General features: G+C 36.8%; 1 pseudogene; it reads left to right on the top strand.

Annotated features, from left to right (window-relative positions):
• Window positions 1-4,709: 4,709 nt before the first annotated feature.
• Window positions 4,710-6,919, top strand: LOC18033461 (annotated as a pseudogene).
• Window positions 6,920-23,111: the final 16,192 nt, after the last annotated feature.

A 23,111-nucleotide genomic window follows, 5' to 3' on the forward strand; every position in this document is an offset into this window, starting at 1 on the left:
GAACATGAACTTGAACTCAGAATACCAAGGTAATGACAAGCTCACTGTTGGTAATGGTAATAAACTTCATATCTCTCACATTGGTTACTCTATGTTACCTACTTACAACCCACACAAGCACATCAAACTAAACCATATTCTCTGTGTACCTGATATTGCAAAGAACCTTATTAGTGTTTCCAAATTGCTTCTTGATAATGATATTAATGTTGAATTTCATAAATCTGTTCGCTTCATCAAGGACAAGAGCCAAGGGAAAATTCTGGTGAAAGGAGTGGCTAGAGATGGACTATACGAGCTACTATGCATGCCTACTCATTTGAGTGGCAACAAGGTCACATATGCTGCTGAGTTATCTTCCTTTTCAGAGTCTGAGTCAATAAGCTACATTAGCAATCCTATGTCAATGATGTGTTTCAATTTCAGTGTTGGTAGTAATGAGTCTGTCAGTACCAGTATAGCTGAGTCTAGTGAGGTTGATAAAGCAAGTAGTAGGAACCTTAGAACCAATGATATGGATCTTTGGCACTATAGGCTGGGGCATCCAAATTTGTCAGTCCTAAGAAACACTCTACTTTCATGTAATCAGCTCAATATCAATAAAAACATTTTTCCTTCATTTTGCAATGCCTGTCAGTATGGAAAGCAAGCTAAACAAAGCTTCAAAAGCATAGAAACCAAAACCAGCACAGCCTTAGAATTGGTTCACAGTGACCTCTGGGGACCAACACCTATCCCATCAACCCATGGACATAAATATTACATATCCTTTGTGGATGATAGAACTAGATACACATGGCTGTTTCCTATAACAGCAAAATCACAGGCCCTTGACACATTCATTGTGTTCAAAACTCAAATAGAAAATCAGTTAAATCTGAAAATCAAAGCCTTACAGACAGACATGGGTGGAGAGTTTAAAACATTTGAACCATATCTAAAAAGAGAAGGAATAGCTCTAAGACATTCATGCCCATATTTACATGAACAAAATGGAAAGGTGGAAAGAAAACACAGACATATTGTGGAAACTGGTCTAGCATTGTTAGCTCAAGCAAAAATGCCTTTAAAGTATTGGCAAGAAGCCTTCAGCCATGCCACATATCTCATAAACAGACTGACCTCACCTACACTCGAAAACAAAACTCCTTTTGAGCTACTATATCTCACCAAACCAGATTACTCACAAATCAAAGTTTTTGGTTGTGAATGCTATCCATACTTGAGACCCTACAACAAGCATAAGTTTGACTTCCATACATCCAAATGCATATTGCTGGGTATTAGTATCAGTCATAAAGGCTATGTTTGCATGCATCATTCAGGAAGAGTCTACATTTCAGCTAGTGTCAAGTTTAATGAAAGCTCATTCCCTTTTCAAAATGACTCAAATTTCTGCAAGTACAGGCTCACTGACCAAAATGTGTCCCCCACAGTCCTTGAAAAGTTTCAAGTTGTGTCTTTTTCCACAAGTGTCCCTTCTGAGTCAGCACAGCAAAAATCAGCTCATAGTCAATCTCAGGCCACTGCTGGAAACTCAGAACAGCTCTCAAATCCTGTTCAAGATTAAGCATGTGAGAATTTGAACCTCAACAATATGTCAGCTAACCAATCCCCTGCTCAACTCCCATCAAACTCCACAGAAGAAAACTGCAACCTGCCAGCAATAACAGAACCAAACACTCAAGCCTCCAACACTCAAAAGGAATTACCTTTACATCCTATGATCACAAGATCAAAGGCAGGAATCTTTAAACCAAAAGTCTACCAAACATCTACTCAACCTGAAACCTCTTTACCCCAAGACTCAATTGTGGCATTGAAGGACCCTAAGTGGAGAAGAGCCATGGAAGATGAATACAATGCCTTAATCAAAAACCAAACCTGGACCTTAATACCACATGACCAGAACTACAAACTTATTGGAAACAAGTGGGTGTACAAAGTGAAGGAGAATCCAGATGGTACCATAAATAGATACAAAGCCAGACTTGTCGTGAAAGGCTTTCTACAGACACCAGGACTTGATTTTAATGAGACTTTCAGCCCTGTGGTCAAAGCTGCAACCATTAGAATCATTCTGACTTTGGCTGTGAATAATGATTGGATGTTGAGGCAAGTTGATATAAATAATGCTTTTCTGAATGGGGAGTTGACAGAAACAGTGTACATGCCACAACCTGAAGGGTTTGAAGACAAAAGAAAGCCAAATCACATTTGCAAACTCAAGAAGGCTCTTTATGGCTTGAGACAGGCACCCAGAGCCTGGTTTGACAAGTTAAAGAGTGCTCTGTACTCTTGGGGGTTCAACAATTCAAAGTGTGATACCTCACTGTTTTTTAGAAAGAACAATGCTGAAATGGTCATTATACTTGTGTATGTAGATGACATAATTGTCACTGGAAGTGATAACAAAGGAATTGAGGGTGTGATAGGAAAGCTAAGTGAAGCTTTTGCATTGAAAGATCTAGGAAATCTGAGCTACTTCCTTGGGATACAGGTCATAAGAAATCAGAATTCTATTCTGCTTTCTCAAGCTAAATATGTCCAAGACCTATTAACTAAAACTGAGATGGAGAGCTGCAAAGGAATAGAGTCTCCATTCAGCACATCAGAAAAGCTGAAGAAAGAAGAAGGTGCCAAGCTCGATAACCCTTCATTCTACAGAAGTGTTATTGGAAGCCTGCAGTATGCTGTTCTAACGAGACCAGAACTTGCCTACTCTGTCAACAAGCTGAGCCAATACATGTCTGACCCAAGACAGCCTCACTGGATAGCCTGCAAACGAGTGTTGAGATATCTAAAGAACACTGGTAACATGTGTTTACAATTCAAAAAATCAGAACATCTTGATTTAGTAGCCTACACAGATGCTGACTGGGCAAGTGATCCAGATGACAGAAGATCAATAAGTGGGTATTGTGTGTTCCTAGGAGATAATTTGGTAGCTTGGAGCTCAAGGAAACAAGGAATAGTGGCAAGATCTACAGCAGAGTCAGAGTACAGAGCCATGGCTTTATGCACCACTGAAATCACTTGGATTAACTCTCTGTTTGATGAGCTGAAGATTGAAATGCAGAGAACTCCAATGATTCTGAGTGATAGCACAAGTGCAGCAGCAATAGCCACAAATCCTGTGTATCACTCAAAAACAAAACACTTTGAAATAGATTTACACTTCATTAGAGATAAAGTTACTCAAGGAGAGCTGGATATAAACTTTGTGGCCAGCAAAGACCAAATTGCAGATGTCTTGACCAAACCACTGCCTTACTACAAGTTCAGTCAATTTCGAAGCAAACTCAATGTCTTTAACAAGACCTTAAGTTTGAGAGAGGGTGTTGAGAATTCAGGTTGTGAAGAACCAGCATTTGATCCCAAGGCCCTGCTGGCATGCCACCTGAGCAACCATTTCCAAAGAGCAGCTGATGAGGAAGGTGGGGTGTATCCTATGAGCTGGCAAAACTGTTATGGTGAGGAATATCAACATGTGAACTCTGCAAGCTGGAAATTTCTAGAATGTTTTCAATGATTGGCTGTGCAACTGTCACTCTTTGTCTTATTCATTTTCAACTGCACCTTGAGCCAGCAACCGTTGTCTTTAGTTTATGTATAAATATTTGAAACAATTGTATTTCATCTTTAAGCTTCCTTTAATAAAAACAAAGGCATGTTTGTTTCTCTGCTGCTTGCATATTCAAGCAATTCATCAAGAATTTAAGTGTCAGATCAACTTATTATGCTCGTTTGGGATCCTTTTATTTAGTTGAAAAGAAAAAGGAAAATGATAAAAGGGACAAAAGTATGACAAATTTATGATAAAAATATGTCCTTTGTGAATGTTTAAAATTTTCTCTAATAAGTTTACATTTTTCTTTTTTCTAAAAATTCTCAAAATTAATTAAATGATAAAAGTTTTTATTATTATATTGTCACGCTTTTATTTATTTAGCATTGCTTAAAAAAAATTGATTGACGCTATCGACAATAATATCAAATAATATTCGATAGCTAGACTTGGCCGTTGACGCCAAAGACAAAAAGAGAGAAAAATAATTGATAAAGAAAGAACAAGCGCATAGAAAATAATAATTGCGGTCTTATATAAGACACTAGTGGGGTTCAGAAAAACCTTCTCCACCCATATTTTCTTGGCTTCACATTTGTTTTCTCTTGCATTCAATTCTATAGTAATGGGTTACTAACACTGATCATTCGTTAGAAAAATTAAAAAAAAAAAATGTATACATTATTTAATTGTCAACCGGTCAAAGTGCAACTTGAAAAAAATCCACATATTTTATTAAAAAAAAAAACTGTATTCATTATTTTGAAGTATAAATCCTTATTTTCAAAAGTGTGATAGTTACATTATGTGGCCAAGTGCATGGGGAAAAGTCCACCGTAGTGAAGTTCTGACGTGAAGAACCTGTGGTCTATGGATTGTCGTAGACTTATAGAGTTACGGTAGTGTTGTGGTGAAGCGAAGCCCGATAGTGAGAGGAAAAATACTTGAGCTACTTTTTTTTATTTCAGCTGACTATTTTTTCATCACTGCGCTCTAGTTTCATCTAAGTTGCCTTAACATTTAAATACTCTCAAGTCCCCAATCTAACAAGCCAATTAGCCTGTTACTTCCTCTGCTCCAAACGTATATACAGTACACAGTCTGTACTCAAACTCAAATATCATTGCATTCACAAATTAAGATGGATCCTGATCTGCACAAGGCTGCGGTTAAGGGTGAAATTGATCCCTTCAACAAAATTGCAGAAGATCATCTTGGAAGCATAGTGACACACAACAAGAACACAGTCCTTCATGTCAACATTGCGTCCCAGACCCACAAACAAAATAGAGAAGGAGAAATTGGATTGATGAAGAGTCACAACAGGAATCAAGTCCATCATGTCCATCATGCCACAAACTTATTCCAGATCCAAATACACAATAGAGAAGGAGAAAGCGTATCAACCAAGTTCGTGGAACAGATACTTGAGATGTGTCCATCATTGCTACTACAGGTCAATGCCAAAGGTGATGCTCCACTTCACGTTGCGGCCAAATGCGGCCATCGTTCTGTTGTGAAAGCTCTGATTGAATTCGCGAAAGGACTGCCTCAAGATCTAGAAAGCGGTGTGCAAAGCACAGCAAGGCAGATGCTAGAGATGACAAATGATGAAAAAAACACAGCATTGCACGAGGCAGTGCAACATGGTAGCTTGGATGTTGTGAAAATGTTAATCAAAGCAGACCCTGATGTTCCGTATTCTGCTAATTGTAGAGGCGAAACTCCACTTTACATGACAGCCGCGAGAGGGATTTATTTTTATGAAATGGTAGCTGAAATATGAGAAAACTGTCCTTCAGCTGCGCATGAAGGCCCCAATGGGAAGACTGCCCTCCATGCAGCAGCTATCAGCTATGAACCAGGTACCGCTTTTTGTATATATCTACTTCAAATTTTAAGATGCCGACATGTACAGTAGCTATTAATTAATTCTAGCTATCTGAATGCAACATAGTGTGGGTAGGTTACGATCCCGTAGTAAGTAAATTACTTGAGAAAAGGAAGAGTTTGACCAGAGAAAGAGACCGACACGGATGGACTCCACTCCATTACGCTGCGTATTCTGGTAATTTGGGTGGCACACATCTATTGTTAGAATCTGATAGATCTGCTGCGTTGATTGCTAACAAAGATCGGAAGATGACAGCGCTTCATTTAGCAGCTGGTCAAGGGAATGAATCGATAATGGATGCTATCATTGATCATTGTCCGGAATGTTGCGAACTGGTCGATGACAGAGGATGGAATGTTCTTCATTTTGCTATGGTTAGTTTTAGTGCTAGAAAATTAAAAGATCTGTTGGACAAGTATCCATTAGTCTGGAACCTTATAAATGAGAAGGACGTCAAGGGAAACACTCCTCTCCACGTGCTCGCCGCTCTCTGTCCACAATCATACTACGTCGTCTCTTATGTTGTCCCTTGGAACACTGGTAGAGCTTATTATGAAGCTGTCAACAAGCAAAATATTAGTGTTCATCACATAGTACGTCATGGATTTTCTAACCTCGAGGTAATTAATTACCTTTTTACTCATCAGTTTTATATATGGTTATATATATAGATGTGAGTAATGAATTTGGATTCTGATTTGTGCTAATTTTTTATACATCTTTTAATTTTCAAAAAATATATTTATAATAGTTATTTATTAGAATTTAGTTCTGAATAGCTTCTGATACTACGTATAATATTATTAGAACTTAGTTGCGTCTATTTTCTCGTACTATGCATTATACATACTAAAGATTTATCTAATTTAGCAAATATATATGATTTCCAGCAAGAGATCGGAGAGTTGACCGAAGCTGATGGGAGTGGACAATATCCAGAAGGTGTCGTCAAAATGAAAAAAGACAAGATCGAAAAGTATTCATTTTGGAAATTTGTAGATGAAAATGTCATTGGAATGACAGAAGCATCAGAGTCACATTTGGTAGTGGCAGCACTCATAGCAACAGTAACCTTTGCCGCAGCATTCACCTTACCCGGTGGCTACAAGAGTGATAATGAAGACGGCCGAAACAGAGGCACTGCAATTCTCACTAAAAATGCAGCATTTCAAGCATTCGTCGTATCAGACGCCATAGCCATGGTCCTCTCACTTTCTGCTGTCTTTGTCCATTTCATTCTGTCACTTAAGTTATTTCGAAAGTTTATCTGTTTATTCGTTTTTGCTCTTTTGCTCACCTTGGTTGCCATGCTAGCAATGGTGGTAGCATTTATTACAGGCACATACGTGGTGTTGTCACCTTCTTTAGGGCTTGCCATTGTCACTTGTTTCATTGGCTTGACCTTCTTCCTCTTGGTGATTTTTGATGTTTTACAAGGCTCTAAAAAATTTGGATAATGAAGATTAGACACATAGTTGCAGTAAGAGTACTACGCTTAGTTTATACATCCTGCTATTGTGATCAGGAGTTGTAAGTTGTGACTTTGAAAATTATTACCGTATCGATCTTATGAGTTTGGTCTGTTATGTACTAGCTAGTTTCCTAATTGATATTTGGATATTTCCAACTGTGATTTGGATAACCATCAATTACAGAACTTGTAGCACATTCTAATTTGGAAATGTCTACTTACTGGATAAAGAATAGAGCTGTTAAATTGATAGTTTAAAAGTGATAACAATTTTTTTTTTCAATTATATGAACTATGATAGTTTTATATCATTAATTTATTTATATTACATTAGTTTGTATATAAATAAAATAGTTGTGGCTCTATCATCAAACAAAAATTACAGTGGCAAAAATATGAACTATTGTATTTAATTAATGTTTCACAAAATTAAAAGTTAGGAAAATATTTTGAGTTTAATTGTTTAAAATTCAATTTGCCATTAATCAAATTGTTTTTTCTTTCTTTTTGTTGTTACACCCGTGTGGCTGGAAAAAAATCGTACTTGGATCTTTTGGCTTCTGTTTCAGGTTCGGACTCGGATTCCGGATTTCCTAGTCGGGAGGAGAGGTTGGGTAAAAATTCTCCCGGTGCCAAACAGAGGAGTTGAAGTCAAGAATTAAATTGATGACAAGTGAAGTTTGCTTGGAAAGCTCTTGGGAAAAGTGGAGTTTCGAGAATGTCTACTAACTGCATCACTAATAGAGCTGCAGCCAGACATAAGTCGAGAAAGTTCATGCATACATGCCAAATTGCTGGGGAATGTTGTAATGGCAATTCTCATTTCTCAGCAGGGTTAGAGGATCAAGGGAACAGAGGGCCGCCTCCGTGTTAAGGCCTAGGCTTGCTGTGATTTATCATCGCGGGCTCACACTTCACACACAACTTCATACAAGTAAGATATATGCTCTCGACTTACCCACACTTCATGAAGACCGCATGCTTCATTCAGCACCTTGTGTGCAATCCCCTCCAAGATCTCCCTCCCGAAAATTTTGAAGGTGATGCCACTAGAGACAACAGGAAAGAGCACTTCCTCTGTACAATCCCCCGTTGTTTCTTTAAGCAACAGAGCACATAGACATAGGGAAACAAGTTGGTGGTCGTGGTGAGTGGCAGGTTGAGTGGGTCAATATATATAACCTAACATTTAGGTAGTGGAACTCAAATGGGCAATCATAATTTAGACTGGTAACAATCTAATTCATGCAAATATGTCCGCATAAAAAGTAAAGATTATATAAATCTCTTCGACTGGAATGTTCGGTGAAAGAAAGCTCTAAAGCAATAAAACAATCCCCTGCAAGGTAGCCTTTACCGTTGCATACAAAGATCTTTGAGAGCCTCAAAAAATGTGTCAAGGGGCGATTTAATAAAGTTGCTGGTCGGGATAAAAGACACTGCTTCTCACCCCATGCTAAATTGATTAAGCATAAGATTTCCACATCTATGCAAAATAATAACCATGTCATCCCACCGCTCAACGTCAAAAGCTCCTCAAGGTTGTAAACATGGATCATGGTCATCCGTATGTAGCATTTCCCTCATATACTAAATTCTGTACATCCATTTTGCCACAGGAAAACCCAATTTCTATAACCATCACGGTTTGCTCTAAAAGCCGCGAATTAATAGCTGTTGAAACTTGAAAGAGGGAAGTTCATGCGTACATGCCAAATTGCTGGGGAATATTGCAATGGCCATTCTTATTTCCCTCTCAGCATGGTTAGAGAATCGAAGGAGCAGAGGTTCCAAAATTATATATAAACCAAGAAATTTGACTTAGAACTACTTTACTATTTTCTCGAAGGACTATAACAAAAATTAAATAAATAATCCCAGAAGTCTTCTTGATTTCCGAGAAATTCAACATCAATATAGCTAGTGTTAAAAGTTAAAACTAGGGGTGGGCAAAAAAACTGTGGTCTTAAAAATACCGAACCGAACCGGCGGTTTTTTCTAATTCGGATCGGTTTTTATTTTTAAAAAAACCGAAATATATCATTTGTAAAAAAAACTGAAATGTCGGTTCGGTATTCGGTTCACTCAGCTGAACCGAAAAACCAAATTAATTTTAGATTTTATTCAAATCAACATGTGTTAAATTTTTTTTTTATAGATCCAAATATTGAGTTGGAAAATGCATAAAGTTGATGTTGATATTGATGAAGATGGGAGAATATTGTTGGCGTTTGTTTCTAAATTTTCTTTTTATTTTGTGTTGTAAGTTGTAATTGTTGTTATTTTTATTTGTCTTTACAACATTATGATTATGTTTATGTAGATGGAGTATTGGAGTTTGGTTATGTATTTTGAAATTTTAATATTTTATATTTTGTGAGTACCTTATTAGTAGTTAGTAAGATATTAGTAATAAAATGTGTTTTGAATACTTTGTATTTATTGTTAATATTTGTAATGAAATTATGATGAACTAATTGTTGAAAAAAATTATTACATTTATGAGGCCCAATGGGCTAAAAATTTAAAAATTCAAAATAGGCCTAATAGGCCCAAAATCGAAAAAACCGAACCGAACTGAACCAATTTGAAAAGATCCGTTTGAGTTCGGTTCTTATTTGGTTCTTTTTATAAAATAACCGATTTAAATCGGTTCTATTTAATTTCGATCCGAACCAAATCGAACCGAACCGTGCCCACCCCTAGTTAAAACAAATCTTACCATTGGCGTAAAATTCCAGCATGAATGCTTAATTTACACATTTCCTACTCTGATCTCTCTTGATACAAACAACACAACTCAAAACTTCAATTCCTCTTCTATGAATAAAACTAGATATGAAAGCATGATGATTTCAAAGTTTAAAACATTCAAAAATCAAATACCTCTTTTCTTTCCCTTTTCTTTTTAGTGGGTTTAAAAATTAGTACTATGGCAATGTGGGCTTATTAAGTTATTGGATCAACTAATGAGATACAGTCATAATTACTTAAACAGAAAACCGGCAACGCCCTTGGTTATTACGTACAGAAGGTAACGAAATTCTTCTCTGCCACTTCCTGCCTTCAACAATGGCTTCTCAATGATCTTTTGTTGTAAGTGCTGGCACAAATAAAGGATGTTGATAATTCAGCGAGAAAATAAATAAATAAATAAAAAGACGGTTGGCTGATTTGATGGTATCGGTAATAAAATAGCGCTGGATAGCTAGACTAGGCCGTTGACGCCAAATACGGGAAAAAGAGAAAAATGATCGAAGACGAAAGAACAGGCAAACCTGGAATTCTTGATATTTATAATTCCAGATTTAGTCGAATTAGTTGGCGTCCAGATTCTTCACCAACCATGGAGAAAAGTCAGAGAAAATAATTGTAAGTCTATCAGTGGGGTCCAAACAATGAAACAATACTTCTACTCCACGCACTTTTTCTTGCCTTCACATTTGTTTGTCTTTTTTTAGACTTGACCATTTCGTGTTTAGGTTTTTCAATTTTTTTTTATACTTATCATATTGTTTATATTTATATTAATGCATGTGTTTCTATTCATTTAGTAAGATATGCTTTAAAAATAATAAATACTAAGGTTACTATCGTTTCACTATTTCATAAATTATAAGGTATTAAATAACTATAAGAAATATTGTAATATATTATTTTATTTTATTATATATTATTTTATTTTATTAGTATACTTTATAAAACCTTCTATTTTTTTATATTTTTATTAACAAAGTTAGTGTTGATGCGAGATTCTGGTTCTCCTCGTTCTACGACCAGGGTCTCTGCTCGATCAACTTCACCACGACCAGGATCTCTCCTCGTAAAGCTTCTTCTCCAGAGGTTCATGCGCACACAGACAGGTCAAAGTACGCCGGTTGTTTTTCCGGCGCAAACCCTCCGACGCTCAAGTCAGATATGAAGGTTCGGGGAACGCTTGCCACAAATCTTATGGCTGTTAGGTTGTTTTCTCTCTTTTCTTAGTTCAAATAGCAAAAAGTCTAACCCTTTTACCTTCGTTGGCTACTTTTTTATAGGCTTCCTCTGAGTCCCGGTCTTCCGCAGTTTACGCCCGTTGTTCTCTCCACGCTCGGATGTGGATGTCCCATTATCTTCATGATGGGCGAATGGAGATGAACCTCGTGCCTTGATTCTCGGATAGGAAGGCACGTCTCGCCAACTGCCGTTGACCGGGTCTCCTCGCCTCGAACCCTAGCAAGAGTAACCGTATGCCTCTAGCAAGGGTTCCGCCTCGCGAATGGCATATTCGTGGACGAGCAGAATATTCCTGCTCCTTTTCCCTTGCTACCTGGCTCTTACAGGAGACACCTGCTCGCAGAATTCTGCCACCAAACATCTAATCATCACGTCTGGTCTCACCGAAGTATTTCCCTCAAACACCGGTCCCCCAGTTTCTGGTGTTGGGTAATGTAATGGACCAGCAGTAGAAACTTAGCAGTTCTTGGTCGCGCGGGACTGGAAAAGGCCTCGAGGAGGAGCTGACCAAGGTCAAGGAGGATCTTCAAAGGCAGAAGGCTATGTACGAGGCTCAGCTCGAATCCCTCCGCGACTCCCATCGGGTTCTGGTCGAGAACTTGGAAAAGGAGGCTGACGACCAGTACGACCAGGGACTTCGGCGTTCCTATCGCTGCATCATGGCCGTCCTCGGGAAGCAGCATCCTGATCTCAAGATGGACGACCTTACAGCCGGTGTCGCCGAACATATGGACGAGGAGGCTGCAAAGGAGGATGCCGAAGGGTTGGAGCCTATCATAGTTGAGGAAAACTCCCCTCCTCGTGCCACTCCTGTTGATGTGGGTGAGGCGAGCACCCCCCCGGACGCGACTGGTGATACTCCCCCAGGGCCTGAGGTGGACCAACCGACTGAGGCTGCTCGGCTTACGGACCCACCGTCCTCTTAGTCTATTTCTTGTATTGTAATGAACAACGTTTGGAAATTATCTGCTTTGTTAATTACTAACAAATTAATACAAATGTTTTTTATTCACTTTCCTGCGTTGTAATCATGAGTTATTTTTCCTTTCGAGAATCTGCTCGTCTGCGTCAGGTCGAGCAGGTTCTGTCTTGGCATATGGTTTTGCCACATGCCTTAGAAAAGTCTTCAGTGGTTGGGATTCTGCTCGCTTTCTCCCAGTCGAGCAAACCCTGGCACGCTTGGCTTCTGGTCTCGCCATAAACAGGCTTTGAGACTTGGCGAGCCTTCGCATGCCCTACAAAATATTCCGATGCTTGGGGATTCTGCTCGCCTTCGCCGGGTCGAGCAGATCCTGGCACGCGTGGCTTCTGTCTCGCCATAAATCAGGCTTTGAGACTTGGTGAGCCTTTACATGCCTTAGAAATTTATCTCGAATGCTTTCGAGTTTGCTGGCCTTCGCGTGGTCGAGCAGATCCTGGCACGCTTGGCTTCTGTCTCGCCATAACACAGGCTTTGAGACTTGGTGAGCCTTTGCATGCCTTGGAGGATATCTCGAATGCTTTGGAGTCTGCTCGCCTTCGCGTGGTCGAGCAGATCCTGGCACGCTTGGCTTCTGTCTCGCCATAACACAGGCTTTGAGACTTGGTGAGCCTTTGCATGCCTTGGAGGATATCTCGAATGCTTTGGAGTCTGCTCGCCTTCGCGTGGTCGAGCAGATCCTGGCACGCTTGGCTTCTGTCTCGCCATAACATAGGCTTTGAGACTTGGTGAGCCTTTGCATGGCTTGGAGGATATCTCGAATGCTTTGGAGTCTGCTCGCCTTCGCGTGGTCGAGCAGATCCTGGCACGCTTGGCTTCTGTCTCGCCATAACACAGGCTTTGAGACTTGGCGAGCCTTTGCATGCCTTGGAGGATATCTCGAATGCTTTAGAGTCTGTTCGCCTTCGCGTGGTCGAGCAGATCCTGGCACGCTTGGCTTCTGTCTCGCCATAACACAGGCTTTGAGACTTGGTGAGCCTTTGCATGCCTTAGATGATTTCTTCAAAGCTTGGGATTCTGCTAGCCTTCTCGTGGCCGAGCAGATCCTGGCATGCTTGGCTTCTGTCTCGCCATAAACAGGCTTTGAGACTTGGCGAGCCTTTGCATGCCTTAGGTAATTTCTTCACAGCTGGGGATTCTGCTAGCCTTCTCGTGGCCGAGCAGATCTTGGCATGCTTGGCTTTTGTCTCGCCATAAACAGGCTTTGAGACTTGACGAGCCTTTGCATGCCTTAGATGATTTCTTCAAAGCTTGGGATTCTGCTAGCCTTCTCGTGGCTGAGCAGATCCTAGCATGCTTGGCTTCTGTCTCGCCATAAACAGGCTTTGAGACTTGGCGAGCCTTTGCATGCCTTAGGTAATTTCTTCACAGCTGGGGATTCTGCTAGCCTTCTCGTGGCCGAGCAGATCCTGGCATGCTTGGCTTCTGTCTCGCCATAAACAGGCTTTGAGACTTGACGAGTCTTTGCATGCCTTAGATGATTTCTTCAAAGCTTGGGATTCTGCTAGCCTTCTCGTGGCCGAGCAGATCCTGGCATGCTTGGCTTCTGTCTCGCCATAAACAGGCTTTGAGACTTGGCGAGCCTTTGCATGCCTTAGGTAATTTCTTCACAGTTGGGGATTCTGCTAGCCTTCTCGTGGCCGAGCAGATCCTGGCATGCTTGACTTCTGTCTCGCCATAAACAGGCTTTGAGACTTGACGAGCCTTTGCATGCCTTTGATTATTTCTTCAAAGCTTGGGATTCTGCTAGCCTTCTCGTGGCCGAGCAGATCCTGGCATGCTTGGCTTCTGTCTCGCCATAAACAGGCTTTGAGACTTGGCGAGCCTTTGCATGCCTTAGTGACTTCTTCGATGCTTGGGGATTCTGCTCGCCTTCACGTGGCCGAGCAGATCCTGGCATGCTTGGCTTCTGTCTCGCCATAAACAGGCTTTGAGACTTGGCGAGCCTTTGCATGCCTTAGTGACTTCTTCGATGCTTGGGGATTCTGCTCGCCTTCACGTGGCCGAGCAGAACCTGGCATGCTTGGCTTCTGTCTCGCCATAAACAGGCTTTGAGACTTGGCGAGCCTTTGCATGCCTTAGATGATTTTTTCGGTTCCCAGTGACTGAATTTCCTCGACATTCTATCAAATGCAGGATTCAACTTACATGGAATTGTTTTTTCATAAAATATAAAAATAAAAGATAAAGAGCACGAGCAGAAATTGCTTTAAAATGTGAACAAGTCTTACTGGAAGTATTTTCGGAGGTGTGCTGCATTCCATGGGCGTTTCACCTCGTGGCCGTCCGTGCGAACCAGCTTGTAAGCTCCGGGTCCCACCATCTGCTTGACTCTATATGGCCCTTCTAGTTTTCTACTCGGGTATCGAGGGTTATTATCTGCATTGCTTCCCTTTGTGCCGAGGAGTAGCAGCTTCTTGCGATCCTCTGGTCTCCTCGTACCACTCCAACTACCCCATTCACCCGGTACTTCAGAGCCAGATAAGGGTTGGACAGCACTGTTTCCTCTGCATTCGTCACCCCGTCGTCCTCGTCAAAAATCTGCCTTGCCGGGGACTGCTCTTCCTCTCTATGGAATTCTCCCCGCAGGGGTATGTTACCTCTCTCACCACCAAGTCTCCCGATGGTTTGACTTCTCCTCGTGCTACCGGGATCTGGTGCCACTCCACCTCCTCTCACCCTTTCCTCCTGGGTTACCCTTCGTTCGCTCCGCAACTCATGCAGAATGGTTGTCAAGGACTTCATCTGCTTTTGCATCCGTTCCATCCGGTCGAACATGGCTTTTTCCCGTGCTTCACCGGCTATCTCCCTCAGTGTCACGGAATCGTTAAGCCTCATATCACCCCCTTATGCACTACTTCCTCCTGCCCCCATTGCTTTTCAGTTACTTCCTCTCACTTCTTGCTATCAACAGAAGCTTTTTGCTCAGCTCCCCACAGACGGCGCCAAAATGTTGATGCGAGATTCTGGTTCTCCTCGTTCTACGACCAGGGTCTCTGCTCGATCAACTTCACCACGACCAGGATCTCTCCTCGTAAAGCTTCTTCTCCAGAGGTTCCTGCGCACACAGACATGTCAGAGTACGCCGGTTGTTTTCCCAGCGCAAACCCTCCGACGCTCAAGTCAGATATGAAGGTTCGGGGAACGCTTGCCACAAATCTTATGGCTGTTAGGTTGTTTTCTCTCTTTTCTTAGTTCAAATAGCAAAAAGTCTAACCCTTTTACCTTCGTTGGCTACATTTTTATAGGCTTCCTCTGAATTCCGGTCTTCCGTAGTCCACGCCCATTATTCTGCCCACCCTCGGATGTGGATGCCTCAATGTCGTCATTGTGGGCGAATGGAGATGGACTTCGTGCCTTGATTCTCGGATAGGAACGCACGTCCTGCCAACTGACGTTGACTGGGTCTCCTCGCCTCGACCCCTAGCAGGAGTTTGTCCTTGTGAATGGCATATTCGTGGACGAGCAAAATATTCCTGCTCCTTTTCCCTTGCTACCTGGCTCTTACAGGAGACACCTCCTCGCAGAATTCTGCCACCAAACATCTGCTCATCACGTCTGGTCTCACCGAAGTATTTCCCTCAAACAGTTAGTCCTCTATTGTTACTAGTTGAAGCATGGGAGCTAGCGAAGCTAATTCTATGAGTGGGTAAAAATGAGTTCACATAGGAGACCACGATAAAATTGTATAAGCTACTTAATCGTTAATTATTGAATAAATTTCGCCAAGAAGTTTTATTTGTTGAGAATAATTTGTGTGGGGCTGTCCCACTACTTTATTGATGAAGCGGTCATAGCGAAAGCGGAAATTGATAAGGTAGGAAAATCAAATATCGTTCTAGTATTGGACCAAGCTAACGCAATCAGATTAGGCTCTAATTGAAGCATGATTAGATCTCGTTATAATCCAAAAGATTTAATGAGATTTTTAATAACGCATAAAGCAAGAATAGATGATGCTCTAATTTAAACAACTCTACAAGAGATATTTTGATAGATAATTCCAAAGAAAATTACAAAAGGAGAATTTTATTGAATAATTGAATCTGAGTTATGAAAACAATAACAAGATAGAGTAAACTCACTTCCATAAGTTAACTTAAAAATGGAAACTAAATCACAATTATAATATAAATAAAAGATCAAAAACATATCATAATAGACTCCAATTAAAATAGAAAGTCCTAAACTAATAAAAGTTCTAAAATCCTAAAATACCTAAAATAACATCATATATCATTCTCCCCCTCTTAAAAGAAACTCATTCTCGAGTTTGAATATAGTCTGGAGAATGATACTTGTAGTATAAGACCAAATCATCTTGTAATTCGAACTTATTGTCTTTCTCATCAATTTTTCTCGAAACTTTAAAGAAGTCATATTTCATCAATTTCCTTTGCTTGTACAATCTTCGTGGTGATGAAGACTTCCAAGAACAAACAATGATCAAATAAATCTTTCCCTTCCCTAATCGTTGCTCAATGCATTCCCCAACAAGTTTAATTGGCAAGAATGACTCTTATACTAATTAATGGAGTGGTCGTAACAGAAACAGAAATTAATAGGACAGAAAATCAGATATCATTCTAATATTAGATCAAGACAACGCGATTATATTACTCTTTAATTGAAGTATAATTAAATCTCATTTTAATTCAAACGACTTAATAAAAGTTTTAATAATTCAAAAAGTGAGATTAGATGACGCTCTAATCCAAACAATTATACAAGAGAGATTCTTATAGACAATCCTAGAGGAAATTATAAAAGAAGAATTTTATTGAATAATTGCATCTGAGTTATGAAAACAATATTAAGACAAAGTAAACCTACTTCTCTAAGTTAACTTAGAAACGGAAAATAAATCACAATTATAATAGAAATAAAGAAGAGATACGTACCATAATAGACTCCAATTAAAATAAAAAGTTCTAAAATAATAAAAGTTCTAGAATCCTGAAATTGCTAAAGTAACGTCTTACATCATTTATCATGATAACTTGCTAAGGTGGTGAGAGCAGTAAACTAGTGTTTTGTCACATGACAAAGTAATGGTTCTACTATGAAATCTATAAACTTTTTTAATATTAAATTCAATGGTTCCCAAGGTAGAATTAACTAATGCCTAATTTAGGATCGACTACTATGTCGCATGGCAGAGTCCTAATAGGACAATTCTACACAAATTTTTCTTTTATTTGTGATACTAAGTAAGATATTCCACATTCTAAAAGAGATGTCGTGTTATTAATTTTTCATCAATTTAATTTGTTTTGCATTTCGTACTTTTCTTTAGACATATACTTATCCCACTGTAACAAATTGAACTTAACAGTACTTTTGACTATGTATAAACAATTGATTTTTTAAAATATAATTTGAAGAAAAGAAGTCATAAATCAAATTTGATTCATTGAATTGTGAGAGCTTTTTTGGATTCTTGACCATCGATCATAACTTATATGTGGCTGCCCCATTTGAACTGTTACAAATGCTGTTGTAACTTAATTAAAGTTTCATGATGGAGTAAAGAACATGTATAGTATAAGGCAAGGAATAATAAGGAATGAATCTTCATATATATTATTTAATTGTTGGATGGTCAAGCTATAATTTTTAAATGGGTTATTATCTTTTTATTATGTCAAGTATTGTAAAATAACATACCACTACACAAAATATTGAAAGGCAAATTTTAACTACATTAACATTTTAAAAGTAATAGTTTACTACATTTCCATCCGCCATTAGTCTATTGATGATGTCGCATTGACTTCATATGGGCAAAATTGTATATTCATCAAATGAAACCCAAATATTTGTAATTAAGTCTCACAGTTATCATTTTTTTACTATGACAAGAATTACAAAATAACAAATTACTACATGGATAAAAGGTAACACTTCACTACATTAACTTTTAAAAATAATAGTTTATTACATTTCTATCAATTTACAATTAATTATGCAACAAATCAATTGTAGAGGCAATATTTTTATTCAACTAAAATTATATATTTAAGCGGCAATGAAATGTTGTTTTGCACTAAGAGGAAGGCAAAATTGTAAATTCACATGGCATTACTTTAACATTTTTTTAAAGAGTTATACATTAATGGTAAAATTGATATTTTAACATATTAACTATAGAAGTGATAGAAATGTAGTACACTATAATTTTTTAAAAAGTTCATGAAATGAAGTCTTATCTCTCAATAATTTATATAGTGATTTGTTATTTCGCGATATTTGATGTATTGAAAAAGGGATCTACCTATATTACAACAGTTACACCATGCCATAATTTTTTTATTTATTTGGCAAAGCTATTGGATGATTTATTGTTCAATCTAATCGGCTGAAAATAATTTTTTGAAAAATCAAACAGCCTGCTTTACGGTTTAGGCAGTTGCTTTCATATAGGTAAGAATTGACGGACATGGATACTTGAGGCAACTATAGACCGAAATTGGTATAAAGAAGATCACAAACATCATCTAATTGAAACTGAAAGAGTGAAAGTGATTCCGACATCAATTTCACTTCTTGAGGCAGCATAGTAGACGAAAATTAGTACAAAAAAAATTGTAAAATTAATTCAAGAATTCCGATCATAAATAAGAAAATGGCCTGTCACGTGCAGGCAAATTTTTATGCTATTTGGATGAGTGATTCAGTTTGAGTTGTTTTTCGGTGGCTTTAGTAGAGGAGTCAAATTGAAATTGAAGAGTTCAAACCAAATTGGTTTTTGATGATTTAATACCTGGATGCGGCAGCAAATGCTTCGCTAAATAGTTTTTTTATTTATTAATTATGTGGGTTAGTAGACTTCAGTTGAAAATTTAATAAATTTGTATAATAGTTTAATTATATATTTTTATTTAATTTTAATGAAAATTTATATTTAACTATTTTCTACATTATAATATAAAAAAAACCACACTTCTAATATTTTTTATAATGTTAATTAATTACACTTTTAACTTGTAATTTTTCTCAACCAAATCGGTGATGGTGATTAATTGACGGCGAACGAAACGAGCAGTCTACAAAATTCTAAACTTGAGAACACTAAACTTGCCATTAATCGTTGGTGGTTGGTGTACTTGGCAATAATTTGGTGCCTGTTGGCCATTGATTGTTCATGAATTTGGTGCCTAGTGGCCATTAATTCACACATCTCCATGATGGCAGCAAGACGAGAACCCTAATTGTATTAAACAGCCGCCTAAACCGTTAACCGGTGGCTATTTGATTTTAAAAAAAAAAATTATATGCAGCTGTTAGATTAAACAAAAGCATGCATCAGCTCTGCCAAATACACAAAAAGTTTGTAGTATACTACAACTGTTGTAACGTGGGTAGATAAAAAAAAAAATCTTTGTAAATTAAATTAAGAATCACTCTGATGTTTTCTTTTATATAATTGTCTATTGGACCCACTGACCCCACAAAGCATTAGGGTTAAAACTAAGCGTGGGGAAACAAAGCCCCATGCCCCCATGTCATATTTGGTGAAAAATAAGCCAACCCAAAATTGATTGACTGAATGAATATTAATTAATGAGCATGATTGTCCTTAATAATCTCACTGAATAGTATTGTAATGCTTCAGCAATTTAATTAAAGGTTCACAAAGAAGGATCCTGCTATGTTGACACAAAGGCAACATACCACACTTCTTTGTCCATTTGGGTTAATTACACTGCAGTCCCTATTTTATTCTAAAATTAGAAAACAATTAGATAATCCTAAATTTTGACTCATTAGTCCTACTTATTTTGATTTTTTAAAACTTAAATCAAAAGGTGAGGGTATTTTTTAATTATTAATTCACACACCCATCATCAAAGTTTTAAAAAGAAAATTTACTCCATACACTTACCTAAATGTCAAATATATCCTTGATAAAACTAATTTTTTATTTGTACTAAATAAATTAATTAAAATGATATAAAAAAAACTGATTGAATTCTTTACATGCCCATTAGTTTCATTTCTCTATCTCCAGCAATTAGCAACTAATTTCTATTACTAACTCAAAATTATCGAACATGAGATGTGAAAAAGATTCTCAAATAAGTGTGGAGCATAAAATGACTTTACCTCTAAATTCTTATTAAAAGCTTCTGAACTTATAAATCAAGCTCGTAGATGTAAAAATAAATGACAAGCAAGTTGCCACCCCCCCCCCCCCCCCACTTTTTGATGCCTTCTTATTAAATAATAAAAAATTATAAATTGGTATATTAATATATTTTTATTGCATATTGAAATTATTTCCTGAATATTGAATAAGTATTATGAAAAAAAAGTTAACTACAAATTAAGAACAAGAAATCAAATTCATACTCATATTTATCATAAAATATGGTTCGTAATTAATACATGGTTTTACTATATATTAAATTAATTAATAAGAAATAATATTAATTTAAATATATTAATTCAAATACAAGAATAAATCAATTTATCAGTGAAATTAACAAGTCATTTGACACAATATATTGTATTACATTAGTTGTATTGTATTACGGTATATTAAACTGTAATACAATATCATGTTTGCTGCAACATAAACTGTAGTATATGTAATAATATTTTATATCACTATTTAGATTACTATTAATTTTCAATTAATATTATTCAAATTTATTAATATTTAAATATTTATCATTTGTTAATTAACTATTTAAAAATAATTAATTTTTATTTACTAATTATTATATTATAATTAAATAACACAATATAATATTTTTATTTTTATATATTATTTAAGTATTTATTATTAGTTATATTAAATTGTTAAATAATAATCAATTCTATGTATTAATTAATATAATATAATTAAATAATGTAATATTATGTTATAAATTTATTTTTATATAATATTTAAGTATTTATTATTATTAGCTTATTAGATAATAGTCAATTTTTACTTATTAAATTTTATAATATAATTAAGTAATACATTATTTAGTTGTATTTTAATTAAAATGTTTTAATATTATTGAATAATAAATTGTAAGTTGTATTTTAATTAAAATGTTTTAATATTATTGAATAATAAATTGTAAATTTATGGACCAATATAACTTTGTTACTTTTGTAATTTTGTAGCAAACATTAGGGATTATAATGTTAATAACTCAAAATAAACATCTTAGCCATTGCACTTGTTTTGAGTTAAATCTAACGGTGGATTAGAAAAAGAAAAAAGAATGTGGTATGTTACCATAGTGGTGACATAGCTAGACCCCACAAAGAAATATATTGATTACATATTATAAATAAAACCGAAGCAATGAGTCTTCATGCATATTAATTAATTGTTAATTGAATGGTCAAGGTACATTTGACTTCTGAATTAATTAAGAGTCAATTTGATGTTTTCCCGCAAAACAAAATTATAATTGTCTATTGGATGATGGTATAATTGCATATCATTAAAATTTTATCATTACAATAGGAGAATGATACTCTACTTAAGATAAAATCTTATAACATAAGAAGGACTGATTTAAGAACGAGAAAGACTAAGAGGGGATGATTGATCACTTTTCCTTTTTGGAGAATTAATGAAACTATAAGAACTCATGGCATACTCCCCCCTTAGTTTATTGGGATCATACTTCAGTTGATGAACCGAACGAAATGGTAGTGGCCTTTGTGCATGTATATGCATTAATTAATTGTTAGTGACTTTAGATATTTTCTCCGAGTACTATCATCTATGCAATACCGATTACAAGAGCATAGCTGAACACAGAAGCGAAGGGTGGGGAAACAAAGTCCCGTGCAAGTCATATTTAGTAAAAATGAAAAAAAGATAGTGCATATAAAATTTATTAACTGAATGAATATTAGAACATTAATCTTCTCCTTAATAATCTCAATTACAGTTCAGTAATCTCAATAATATTTTTGTGATGCTTGATCGAGTAGTTAAATGAAAGAGAGGTAAAGATTCTCGATATATGTTATACAATGGTTTGATGGTCACTCAAGGTATAGCTTTAATCACTTTAATTAATTTTTGAGAAATTCTCTCCCAACCACGATAAGAATGTTAAAAGTGAATCTAACTACTACAAATTTTTAATAATATCTGAGAATCACCTTAATTTTTAGTTTTATATCAACTATTTTTCTCTTAATTATATTAATCACTATTAAAAAATCAAAGATTAAAGACTATTTTGTTTTTGGATTCTTTTAAGAAGGTAAAATAATATTTTGGGATTGCTAATTGTAGTCTTTTAATTTAAATTATTTAACTGTAGCTAATGAAGTTATCGCAAAAGTGATTGGTTGATATAAAATTATAACTTGAGGTAATTCTGAAATATTACCGGTGATTACTAATTGTACTTTTAATATATTAATATTCTTGATGTGATTGGAAAATAATTTTTCTTAATTCTTTACTGGACAAACTACGAAAAGCATCAAGCAGCAAACCGCAGTACTTAAAAGATCCAGGATTAGTAATTTGGTATGCATGCTGCAGTCTGTGCTGAAAACTCAAATATCATCGCAGTCACAAATTGACATGGATCCTAAATTATATGATGCTGCAGCTAATGGTAACAGCAAAACTCCGCTCTATATTGCTGCGGCAAATGGATCTGTCGAGATAGTAACTAAAATTTTACAGAACTGCCCATCACCTACTCGTGAAAGCCTCGATGGGAAGACTGCCTTGCATGCTGCAGTCTATACATATCCTACAGGTTCGCTTAAACGACCACAAACACACACATACACATACAGTTATTATCAAGTGCGGACTTTCGCAAGAAATTTTATGGACATAAAAAATAGGAAATAAAAATGAGATAGGATTCGATGTTTAGCTCGATCCGTGATGAGCACCGATTGAGATTTATTTAATATGTGTCGTAGTTAGGTTCCAATCATTACAAACTCAATTGAGCATGTTAGACAATCACCACGATCCCCTCACCTTATTTTTGGTCTTTTTTGAGATCAAGCCTCTCCAAGTATCCCTAGATCTCCACCCGCGTTTGAAAGTACACTCTTTAGTCTATACAAGTGTCAGCATAGCCGTCTGACTGAAAAAAAAAAGTGTCAGCACAGCAAAAGCAAAGGATATTGAAAAAATGGACCATCGACTGAGTAATAATGACGCCAAATGCAAAAAGAGAAAAATATGAAAAAGAAAGAAAAGATGTTCTTCTTC

This window comes from Citrus clementina, unplaced genomic scaffold, assembly GCF_000493195.1.
Source record: "Citrus clementina cultivar Clemenules unplaced genomic scaffold, Citrus_clementina_v1.0 scaffold_9, whole genome shotgun sequence".
Taxonomy (NCBI): domain Eukaryota; kingdom Viridiplantae; phylum Streptophyta; class Magnoliopsida; order Sapindales; family Rutaceae; genus Citrus; species Citrus x clementina.